The sequence below is a fragment of the Hyperolius riggenbachi genome, chromosome 1 (genome assembly GCF_040937935.1).
Source record: "Hyperolius riggenbachi isolate aHypRig1 chromosome 1, aHypRig1.pri, whole genome shotgun sequence".
In the NCBI taxonomy this organism is placed as follows: Eukaryota; Metazoa; Chordata; class Amphibia; order Anura; family Hyperoliidae; genus Hyperolius; species Hyperolius riggenbachi.
The window spans coordinates 335,801,724-335,814,438 of NC_090646.1; positions in this window are offsets into that span (position 1 = coordinate 335,801,724).

Sequence of the window (12,715 nt, forward strand, 5' to 3'; positions counted from 1 at the left end):
CCCCACCTCTTTGAAATGCTTCAAACTGCTTTGGCATCACAATTTTGGCATTTTTATAATGCCTATATGTAAAAAGGCCCTAAAGATTCTAAAAAGAACATTCATACTCTCTATTTAAATAAAATGTACCCTACTCCTTCAAGGAAACGCGTTTAATATTTACTTTCTAACTGTAGCAAATTCAAAACATTAGCAGCATTAAACATGAGACATCCAAATATGTAGGTCCTTTAGTTCGTATGTATGACTCATTTCAGTTACTGCTCTATGACCTGCTACAGTTTAATTAATTCTATATATACAATGCTTGAAAACTATTTAGTAAACAGTGGAGCAGATCACCTAGGTTACATACAGTAGGTCATGTTCAAAGACAGTTGCATAGTTTGCCTTTAACATCATTGGCTTAGCTATACCCTCAGTATAACACGTGGCTTCTGTGGGTCTATACAGACCCACAGTTATACAGTCAATAATAGCTTTTGGCCTATAATTTTGCATGAAATTAACATACATGCATCTGATCCCTATTAGATTTTTTTTTAAATGTGTTTATGGATGGTCAGCTGATTTTTCAGAAAGGTAAACGTCTCATGTTTGGATCACCTTCAACATGGAGGAACTCAGTAGTCATTTTTCTATAGTGCCCTATTGCTCGTACTGATCCATAGATTGGTAGCACGCTTAAAACAGACCAGTGAACTTAAAGTGAGTTTAAAACTCCCATACAAATAATAATAAAATCACTAAGTAATGTTAGGCTTGGTGGTGTATTCTCCACAGTCAGCATGCAACGCATGAGCTGGCGTGGAGGAGGTACACACACTAGCACCAGGAAACAGGCTATCCCTAGTATAGTGGAGGGGAGGACTGACTCCAATAGGAGATTGTGGCGCACAGAGCCGGTGCAGATCTGACAGCCACAAACAATGCTTTCGTTATAACGTCTCAGCGCAAAGTAGCGCTGAGCGCATAAACCAGAACTGAGGAGATCAGGACAGGTAGACAGAATGAACGCTTGCTAGCTAGCGGCTACTTAGCGACAGCAAGCGTCCAAAACCAGACAGACTGGAATGAGGCAGCCAATGCGATGCGGCGATGGCGTGCCTTACAAAGACAGGACAGGATAGTCAGAAAATAGCAGGATTAAGATAGATGAACGTAACACAGATAAATATACAATAAGTATGTTTTCCTAGCGTATTACAATTACAGCTATCAATGAAACTATTTGTAACGTCTGACTAACATATGTATATATCGGCAATGAACCGATATATGACATAAGCAGGAACGCTGACTAGGAATGGAGTAACACAGGGAACAGGACTCAGAAGGATTCGCTATCTCTTCGCAGAGATGAACGCAATCCACAAACGGTAACAGAACAGGATTCAGAAGGATTCGTTATCTCTTCGCAGAGATGAACGCAGTCCACAAACAGTAACAGAACAGGATTCAGAAGGATTCGTTATCTCTTCGCAGAGATGAACGCAATCCACAAACAGTAACAGAACAGGATTCAGAAGGATTCGTTATCTCTTCGCAGAGATGAACGCAATCCACAAACAGAACCAGGAGCAGGGTAACTACCTCAGCACGGGTGGTCACGGTACGCGCAACCTACCAAAACGTGCTGGAAAGCTGACTAACTGCACACAGGATATAAACAGTTCGTGTACGTATACATCAGCGACACTGATGTATTAACGTAACACAAATACAAGGAAAATAATAAACGTGCTGGTATGCATATATATTGGCAATGAACCAATATATGATGCAAAGACCAGCAAAGTATCTTTATAACAAGAAACACGATCGGGGGCTAAAGCGACAGCAAGACTGGCTTACACTGAAGCTATGAAAACCCAAGGAAACCCTGCAGGAAGCAGATCTTTATACTGAGGTCATCCAATGGGAGCAGACATGCAGATTCCCACACAGGTGAATGATAATCAGTCACAAGCCGACAGCAGGGAAAGACAGACAAGGCTATGCAGCTTGCATGGAAATAGATCAGAACTGCCTGAGCTGCAGCACTACTTCCAGCAATAGCTGCTGCAGCAGCGATCATTACAGTACCCCCGCCTTTAAAAGCGGATTCCAGACGCTTTTCAAAACTGAAATTTCCAACAAAACAGTCTGACTGATAATTCATGATGACCGGGACAGCCCGGCAAGACCGAATTCCAGAATCAGTCCCCACAAGACTGGACCCATCAGAACCAGAACCTACAGAACCATGCCCATCAGTACTACAAGCCCCAGTGTGACACCCATCAGAACCATGATTTCCAGAAGAAAGCCCTCCGAAACTCCCTGAGCGATACCCACCGCCTTCCAGGAACCGTTCAGAAACGCCAAAGCCTTTGCAATGCCCACCGGTACTGTCTTTACCAACACAAAACCCACTGTTGAACCAGTCCAAGGCACCAGGACAAGTTTTCTCAGAGACCTCCCAGAACACCTTGAAGCTCCAAAGAGATCCCCATAGGTCAGAATGCCCCTTAGGCTCACATGGAGAACTATCAAGAACCCCTATGGAACCTAGGGCAATTCCCGAGTCAGGGCCACAAGGACAAACATCAATATCAGGGCTTTCAGGGACCAGAACCATCTCTGGGCATGCAGGCAGACTGGCAACATCAGAACATGTTCCCACTAAGGAAGCATCAGAGCACGCTAACACCTTAAACACACTTGGGCATTCTGGCACACAGAGAACATCTGGGCACACTGGCACAAGAGAAACCTCTGGGCATGTCAAGGAACTGTGAGCCTCAGGGTCAGCCAAGACAGGACCAAAACCAGGACTGGCCAAAAAAAAATCATCATGACTAAACTTCGCAACCACTGGACTTTTACACGAGAATGCTGGATCAGACTTAGATGTCGCTGATTCCAGCAAAGTCAGAAATAAATCAGATTCAGGGGCACCAACAAAACAGGACAAATCTTCTGATGTATGCACTGAACCAGATAGGGACTCCACAACTACCTCTGGACTGGACAGAGACTCATTTAATACACTGGATTGGAGCTCATGAGGCGCTGCAGAACAAGTCAGTATTGCAGCAGCCCCCACTGGACTAGGCAAAACTGAGGAATTCCCTGGACAGGAAGGGGACTCTGGAACCTCTGCCACAGCGGCCAGAGAACTAGAATCTTTCAGGATACAGGGCTGGGTTTCAGGAACACTCATCAGACCAGACTGAAATTCTGAGATTTCTATTATTTTGACCAGAGAATCAGAATTATCCATGTTACAGGGCAAGACTTCTGAAACATTCAGAGGACAGGGCTGGAGTTCCTCGGCTGTTACAACACTGGAGAGGGACTCAACATTGGTTAAATCAGACTGTGTACAGGGCAAGGTATCTGACACACTTGCTGACGAGGACAATATTTCAATGGCTTCTGCTTTGCTGGGCAGAAATTCATCAAGTTTTATTAGAGCAGACTGTAATTCCAAAACAGCTGCTAGACAAGTGAATATTACTGCAACACCAACTGAGGTAAGCAGTGCTTCAGCCTCCTCTGCTAGAGGGTTTAAAGTATCCAAAGTACTGGGTGAAGCATAAGACTCTGCGACCACAGCTTCACTGGACAGGATCACTGAACAGTCCATATTGCAGGGCAAAACCATGGAAGCACCTGCTGGACAGCATAATGATTCTGTGACCTGAGTTTCATTGGAGAGATCTACTGCACAATTCATGGTACAGGGTAAATTTATTGGAAAATTTTCTGAACAAGGTAATAATTCTGCGATTTCAGGTTCACATAGCAGATGCTCTGAGCTATTCACGAAGCTAGAGCAAGGTGTAGAAACAGGAAGATCAAGACACAATGTTTGCGCATCTGAATCACCATTCATTTGTAAAATTGGAAAATTCAGATGCTGGGGTTCTGAGTTTACTAGACAGGATTGCTGGGACTCGGAAACTGATGTAGTGCATCTATTGGCATCTGCTGGATCAGACAGGAGTTGAACTTTATTAACACAGGTAATTTCTGCAGAAGTGTTTGCAGAGACAGGCAAGATTTTTCTGGTGTCTGTTTCACTAAACAAAGAGTCATGAGTACTGGCTAGGCTGGACTCGGAAGTCAGCAGGACCTCTGGATTCTCTGCTGAGAAATTTGCGCAGGGCAAGGTTAAGAATGTATCAGTGGCTTCTGTTTTACTGGGAAGTAACACTGAGTTATCCATGGTACAGGGTGGAATTGCAGGAACTTCAATTTCACACAAAAAGAGCTCCGAATCACCTGCTGAATCAGCCAAAGGTGCTGAAGCAGGCGGGTCAGAACGCCAAATTTGCGAATTCGGAGTCACATAAAAATCATCCAAAATCAGTTCCCACACATCAATCAAGGGAGCCACACAGTCATACCTACACACACCAGCCTCTATTAGGTTATAGGCTGACTTAATGCATGCGTTCAATACCATTTCACTTTTTGCACTGTAAAATTGACAAAATGAACTTGAATCATTCTTCCATTCACAGACCAGGGCTTCCATCTCTCCCCTCTCGAATGGAGGATCCCATGCATACTTAACAGCGAAACATTTAGGCTGATCACAGTCTGCAGATATGATTGTGGCAGGCACATGTATAGGGTTAATTAACAGGTGATTGGCAGATTCCTTATTCTTAAGAATCTCCAATACCTGTAGCAAGTGTTGAACTGTAGTGTATGCAAACATCCCTTGGTTCACAAATAAGTTGATTTGTTCAATACTCTGTAATATCTCATCATAATCATACTCGAATAATTCTTTTAAACAAAAATCTTTATTTTCCCTAGCCAGGGAGGAAAGTTCATTAGTAGTTTCATAAGTCCATTTAACTCCCCTGAAAGACAATTGCATTTCATTATCTGTTAATGGCAGAATCTCATTATAGGTCTCAGTCGCTAAGGATAACGATTCTGCAGATTGGACACGTTTCTTAGAACGTTTGCGTTTTGCCTTTGACCTTGCGGTTTTTGGTGATTTATTCAAAGCTGCAGGAAAATTATCAGTAACACTTTCTGCTTGCTGCTCATTCTTGCAAGCAATTGAAGGAGCAGCTGATTGGCCTGCTGCCAGGAGTTCATTAAGAGGAAAAGGCAATGGATCTATGCGCAACCAGTTATGGATCACAAACGCTAGAAATTCCAGCGGTCTATCTTTCAAATCGGAATGATTGAGAACATCAAATGCCCACTGGAATAATTCCCCTTTAAACAAAATATAACTTAGTTGGAGTGCCCAGGTTGAAACAGGAGTCGCTTGGAGATCAGGATTGGTCAGGAACCTGGCACATTCAGAGAAAAACTCATTTTCTGTTTCAGAGCTAAGTTCTTCAAATTTCTTAAAGGAACAGGAACCATAATTAACAGTGTCATACTTTCTGGGAATCCCCCCCACAATGGGGATTGGTAATGGGGTTTTCATAATGTTAGGCTTGGTGGTGTATTCTCCACAGTCAGCATGCAACGCATGAGCTGGCGTGGAGGAGGTACACACACTAGCACCAGGAAACAGGCTATCCCTAGTATAGTGGAGGGGAGGACTGACTCCAATAGGAGATTGTGGCGCACAGAGCCGGTGCAGATCTGACAGCCACAAACAATGCTTTCGTTATAACGTCTCAGCGCAAAGTAGCGCTGAGCGCATAAACCAGAACTGAGGAGATCAGGACAGGTAGACAGAATGAACGCTTGCTAGCTAGCGGCTACTTAGCGACAGCAAGCGTCCAAAACCAGACAGACTGGAATGAGGCAGCCAATGCGATGCGGCGATGGCGTGCCTCACAAAGACAGGACAGGATAGTCAGAAAATAGCAGGATTAAGATAGATGAACGTAACACAGATAAATATACAATAAGTATGTTTTCCTAGCGTATTACAATTACAGCTATCAATGAAACTATTTGTAACGTCTGACTAACATATGTATATATCGGCAATGAACCGATATATGACATAAGCAGGAACGCTGACTAGGAATGGAGTAACACAGGGAACAGGACTCAGAAGGATTCGCTATCTCTTTGCAGAGATGAACGCAATCCACAAACGGTAACAGAACAGGATTCAGAAGGATTCGTTATCTCTTCGCAGAGATGAACGCAGTCCACAAACAGTAACAGAACATGATTCAGAAGGATTCGTTATCTCTTCGCAGAGATGAACGCAATCCACAAACAGTAACAGAACAGGATTCAGAAGGATTCGTTATCTCTTCGCAGAGATGAACGCAATCCACAAACAGAACCAGGAGCAGGGTAACTACCTCAGCACGGGTGGTCACGGTACGCGCAACCTACCAAAACGTGCTGGAAAGCTGACTAACTGCACACAGGATATAAACAGTTCGTGTACGTATACATCAGCGACACTGATGTATTAACGTAACACAAATACAAGGAAAATAATAAACGTGCTGGTATGCATATATATTGGCAATGAACCAATATATGATGCAAAGACCAGCAAAGTATCTTTATAACAAGAAACACGATCGGGGGCTAAAGCGACAGCAAGACTGGCTTACACTGAAGCTATGAAAACCCAAGGAAACCCTGCAGGAAGCAGATCTTTATACTGAGGTCATCCAATGGGAGCAGACATGCAGATTCCCACACAGGTGAATGATAATCAGTCACAAGCCGACAGCAGGGAAAGACAGACAAGGCTATGCAGCTTGCATGGAAATAGATCAGAACTGCCTGAGCTGCAGCACTACTTCCAGCAATAGCTGCTGCAGCAGCGATCATTACAGTACCCCCGCCTTTAAAAGCGGATTCCAGACGCTTTTCAAAACTGAAATTTCCAACAAAACAGTCTGACTGATAATTCATGATGACCGGGACAGCCCGGCAAGACCGAATTCCAGAATCAGTCCCCACAAGACTGGACCCATCAGAACCAGAACCTACAGAACCATGCCCATCAGTACTACAAGCCCCAGTGTGACACCCATCAGAACCATGATTTCCAGAAGAAAGCCCTCCGAAACTCCCTGAGCGATACCCACCGCCTTCCAGGAACCGTTCAGAAACGCCAAAGCCTTTGCAATGCCCACCGGTACTGTCTTTACCAACACAAAACCCACTGTTGAACCAGTCCAAGGCACCAGGACAAGTTTTCTCAGAGACCTCCCAGAACACCTTGAAGCTCCAAAGAGATCCCCATAGGTCAGAATGCCCCTTAGGCTCACATGGAGAACTATCAAGAACCCCTATGGAACCTAGGGCAATTCCCGAGTCAGGGCCACAAGGACAAACATCAATATCAGGGCTTTCAGGGACCAGAACCATCTCTGGGCATGCAGGCAGACTGGCAACATCAGAACATGTTCCCACTAAGGAAGCATCAGAGCACGCTAACACCTTAAACACACTTGGGCATTCTGGCACACAGAGAACATCTGGGCACACTGGCACAAGAGAAACCTCTGGGCATGTCAAGGAACTGTGAGCCTCAGGGTCAGCCAAGACAGGACCAAAACCAGGACTGGCCAAAAAAAAATCATCATGACTAAACTTCGCAACCACTGGACTTTTACACGAGAATGCTGGATCAGACTTAGATGTCGCTGATTCCAGCAAAGTCAGAAATAAATCAGATTCAGGGGCACCAACAAAACAGGACAAATCTTCTGATGTATGCACTGAACCAGATAGGGACTCCACAACTACCTCTGGACTGGACAGAGACTCATTTAATACACTGGATTGGAGCTCATGAGGCGCTGCAGAACAAGTCAGTATTGCAGCAGCCCCCACTGGACTAGGCAAAACTGAGGAATTCCCTGGACAGGAAGGGGACTCTGGAACCTCTGCCACAGCGGCCAGAGAACTAGAATCTTTCAGGATACAGGGCTGGGTTTCAGGAACACTCATCAGACCAGACTGAAATTCTGAGATTTCTATTATTTTGACCAGAGAATCAGAATTATCCATGTTACAGGGCAAGACTTCTGAAACATTCAGAGGACAGGGCTGGAGTTCCTCGGCTGTTACAACACTGGAGAGGGACTCAACATTGGTTAAATCAGACTGTGTACAGGGCAAGGTATCTGACACACTTGCTGACGAGGACAATATTTCAATGGCTTCTGCTTTGCTGGGCAGAAATTCATCAAGTTTTATTAGAGCAGACTGTAATTCCAAAACAGCTGCTAGACAAGTGAATATTACTGCAACACCAACTGAGGTAAGCAGTGCTTCAGCCTCCTCTGCTAGAGGGTTTAAAGTATCCAAAGTACTGGGTGAAGCATAAGACTCTGCGACCACAGCTTCACTGGACAGGATCACTGAACAGTCCATATTGCAGGGCAAAACCATGGAAGCACCTGCTGGACAGCATAATGATTCTGTGACCTGAGTTTCATTGGAGAGATCTACTGCACAATTCATGGTACAGGGTAAATTTATTGGAAAATTTTCTGAACAAGGTAATAATTCTGCGATTTCAGGTTCACATAGCAGATGCTCTGAGCTATTCACGAAGCTAGAGCAAGGTGTAGAAACAGGAAGATCAAGACACAATGTTTGCGCATCTGAATCACCATTCATTTGTAAAATTGGAAAATTCAGATGCTGGGGTTCTGAGTTTACTAGACAGGATTGCTGGGACTCGGAAACTGATGTAGTGCATCTATTGGCATCTGCTGGATCAGACAGGAGTTGAACTTTATTAACACAGGTAATTTCTGCAGAAGTGTTTGCAGAGACAGGCAAGATTTTTCTGGTGTCTGTTTCACTAAACAAAGAGTCATGAGTACTGGCTAGGCTGGACTCGGAAGTCAGCAGGACCTCTGGATTCTCTGCTGAGAAATTTGCGCAGGGCAAGGTTAAGAATGTATCAGTGGCTTCTGTTTTACTGGGAAGTAACACTGAGTTATCCATGGTACAGGGTGGAATTGCAGGAACTTCAATTTCACACAAAAAGAGCTCCGAATCACCTGCTGAATCAGCCAAAGGTGCTGAAGCAGGCGGGTCAGAACGCCAAATTTGCGAATTCGGAGTCACATAAAAATCATCCAAAATCAGTTCCCACACATCAATCAAGGGAGCCACACAGTCATACCTACACACACCAGCCTCTATTAGGTTATAGGCTGACTTAATGCATGCGTTCAATACCATTTCACTTTTTGCACTGTAAAATTGACAAAATGAACTTGAATCATTCTTCCATTCACAGACCAGGGCTTCCATCTCTCCCCTCTCGAATGGAGGATCCCATGCATACTTAACAGCGAAACATTTAGGCTGATCACAGTCTGCAGATATGATTGTGGCAGGCACATGTATAGGGTTAATTAGCAGGTGATTGGCAGATTCCTTATTCTTAAGAATCTCCAATACCTGTAGCAAGTGTTGAACTGTAGTGTATGCAAACATCCCTTGGTTCACAAATAAGTTGATTTGTTCAATACTCTGTAATATCTCATCATAATCATACTCAGATAATTCTTTTAAACAAAAATCTTTATTTTCCCTAGCCAGGGAGGAAAGTTCATTAGTAGTTTCATAAGTCCATTTAACTCCCCTGAAAGACAATTGCATTTCATTATCTGTTAATGGCAGAATCTCATTATAGGTCTCAGTCGCTAAGGATAACGATTCTGCAGATTGGACACGTTTCTTAGAACGTTTGCGTTTTGCCTTTGACCTTGCGGTTTTTGGTGATTTATTCAAAGCTGCAGGAAAATTATCAGTAACACTTTCTGCTTGCTGCTCATTCTTGCAAGCAATTGAAGGAGCAGCTGATTGGCCTGCTGCCAGGAGTTCATTAAGAGGAAAAGGCAATGGATCTATGCGCAACCAGTTATGGATCACAAACGCTAGAAATTCCAGCGGTCTATCTTTCAAATCGGAATGATTGAGAACATCAAATGCCCACTGGAATAATTCCCCTTTAAACAAAATATAACTTAGTTGGAGTGCCCAGGTTGAAACAGGAGTCGCTTGGAGATCAGGATTGGTCAGGAACCTGGCACATTCAGAGAAAAACTCATTTTCTGTTTCAGAGCTAAGTTCTTCAAATTTCTTAAAGGAACAGGAACCATAATTAACAGTGTCATACTTTCTGGGAATCCCCCCCACAATGGGGATTGGTAATGGGGTTTTCATAATGTTAGGCTTGGTGGTGTATTCTCCACAGTCAGCATGCAACGCATGAGCTGGCGTGGAGGAGGTACACACACTAGCACCAGGAAACAGGCTATCCCTAGTATAGTGGAGGGGAGGACTGACTCCAATAGGAGATTGTGGCGCACAGAGCCGGTGCAGATCTGACAGCCACAAACAATGCTTTCGTTATAACGTCTCAGCGCAAAGTAGCGCTGAGCGCATAAACCAGAACTGAGGAGATCAGGACAGGTAGACAGAATGAACGCTTGCTAGCTAGCGGCTACTTAGCGACAGCAAGCGTCCAAAACCAGACAGACTGGAATGAGGCAGCCAATGCGATGCGGCGATGGCGTGCCTCACAAAGACAGGACAGGATAGTCAGAAAATAGCAGGATTAAGATAGATGAACGTAACACAGATAAATATACAATAAGTATGTTTTCCTAGCGTATTACAATTACAGCTATCAATGAAACTATTTGTAACGTCTGACTAACATATGTATATATCGGCAATGAACCGATATATGACATAAGCAGGAACGCTGACTAGGAATGGAGTAACACAGGGAACAGGACTCAGAAGGATTCGCTATCTCTTCGCAGAGATGAACGCAATCCACAAACGGTAACAGAACAGGATTCAGAAGGATTCGTTATCTCTTCGCAGAGATGAACGCAGTCCACAAACAGTAACAGAACAGGATTCAGAAGGATTCGTTATCTCTTCGCAGAGATGAACGCAATCCACAAACAGTAACAGAACAGGATTCAGAAGGATTCGTTATCTCTTCGCAGAGATGAACGCAATCCACAAACAGAACCAGGAGCAGGGTAACTACCTCAGCACGGGTGGTCACGGTACGCGCAACCTACCAAAACGTGCTGGAAAGCTGACTAACTGCACACAGGATATAAACAGTTCGTGTACGTATACATCAGCGACACTGATGTATTAACGTAACACAAATACAAGGAAAATAATAAACGTGCTGGTATGCATATATATTGGCAATGAACCAATATATGATGCAAAGACCAGCAAAGTATCTTTATAACAAGAAACACGATCGGGGGCTAAAGCGACAGCAAGACTGGCTTACACTGAAGCTATGAAAACCCAAGGAAACCCTGCAGGAAGCAGATCTTTATACTGAGGTCATCCAATGGGAGCAGACATGCAGATTCCCACACAGGTGAATGATAATCAGTCACAAGCCGACAGCAGGGAAAGACAGACAAGGCTATGCAGCTTGCATGGAAATAGATCAGAACTGCCTGAGCTGCAGCACTACTTCCAGCAATAGCTGCTGCAGCAGCGATCATTACAAGTACACTTAAAAATTTTCTCTTGTATTCTTTCAACTACTTTCCTTATCCTCTACTTGCACAAAGCTGAAATTTAATCCCCGAACATATATTTTGTCATTGGGTATATATACTAGATGCAGATCTATAAATGATTTTGTATTCATGATGTAAACTATCTACATGGAAATCTTGCCAACACTTTATATGATCACTGACTGTTACCAAAGGCAATATGAATGTGCAAATCTGTACCTTTCTTCTTTGTCTTCTCCTTACAAAAAATAAAGTTTAACTGTTATGGAAAAAAAAGTACACTTAAAATATGTCAGCAGTTTTTTTTCAGCAAATAAAACATCTTGTCAGAGTTATATAGACCAGGTTGGTCCGCCAGCTACTTATTTTCTGAAGCCACCATGGAGGAAGTCTCTACTTTGCTGTGTATTCTGAGTTCCCTGTCCAGAGAGTTGCCGAAGTTTCGTGAGAATTCCTCTGTCAACATTGATTTATCTTCCGTTGGGCTGTTTACTACGTATTTATGATAAAGTCACATAAACTGTAACCAAATGCACTGAAAAGAATTTAAGGCTCCTTCTGAGTAATAAACAGGAGGAGTCTCACTATATCACATGCCCAACTCTGAATTCAATATCAAAACTTCTCAATCAATTAGTACAAGGAGTGAAAAATCAGGACAATTATTTAATAAAATTATTTATTATATTGTATGTACTTGAATTTATCAGAACAATTGCAAGTCGAATTCCTGTTTCATACAAAGGCCACAAAATACTTCTTGATATAAGCTTGATACAAGACTCTAAAGCAAAATCATCCACAAGGTGTTAATTGATAAGACCATAAATCACAACCAAGGCGTGCATCCACAAGACAATATACATTTTACTTTTACTCTAATTTCTTATTATAAGTCACGATCTAGCTTGAAAACAAAGGAAGAATATGGAAGTGACCTGATCTGTCTAAGAAACTTAACTACTCAATCTTTATCCCTCCAATAAGTCATCAGCTTAAAAAAAAAATATATATATATATATATATATATATATATATATATATATATATATATATATATATATATATATACATATTGTGATAGGGTGTCAGTTGCCTTGCAAGAGAAGGTTGTGGATGGAATATATGTGCCACCTCGTTTGAGGTATTGGGTTAGATAAAGCTCCAGGAAACAAAACAAAAAAAAACAAAACTGCATGAGTAAAATAGGCTCTTTCAAGAGCCGGTTTAGGGTCCTG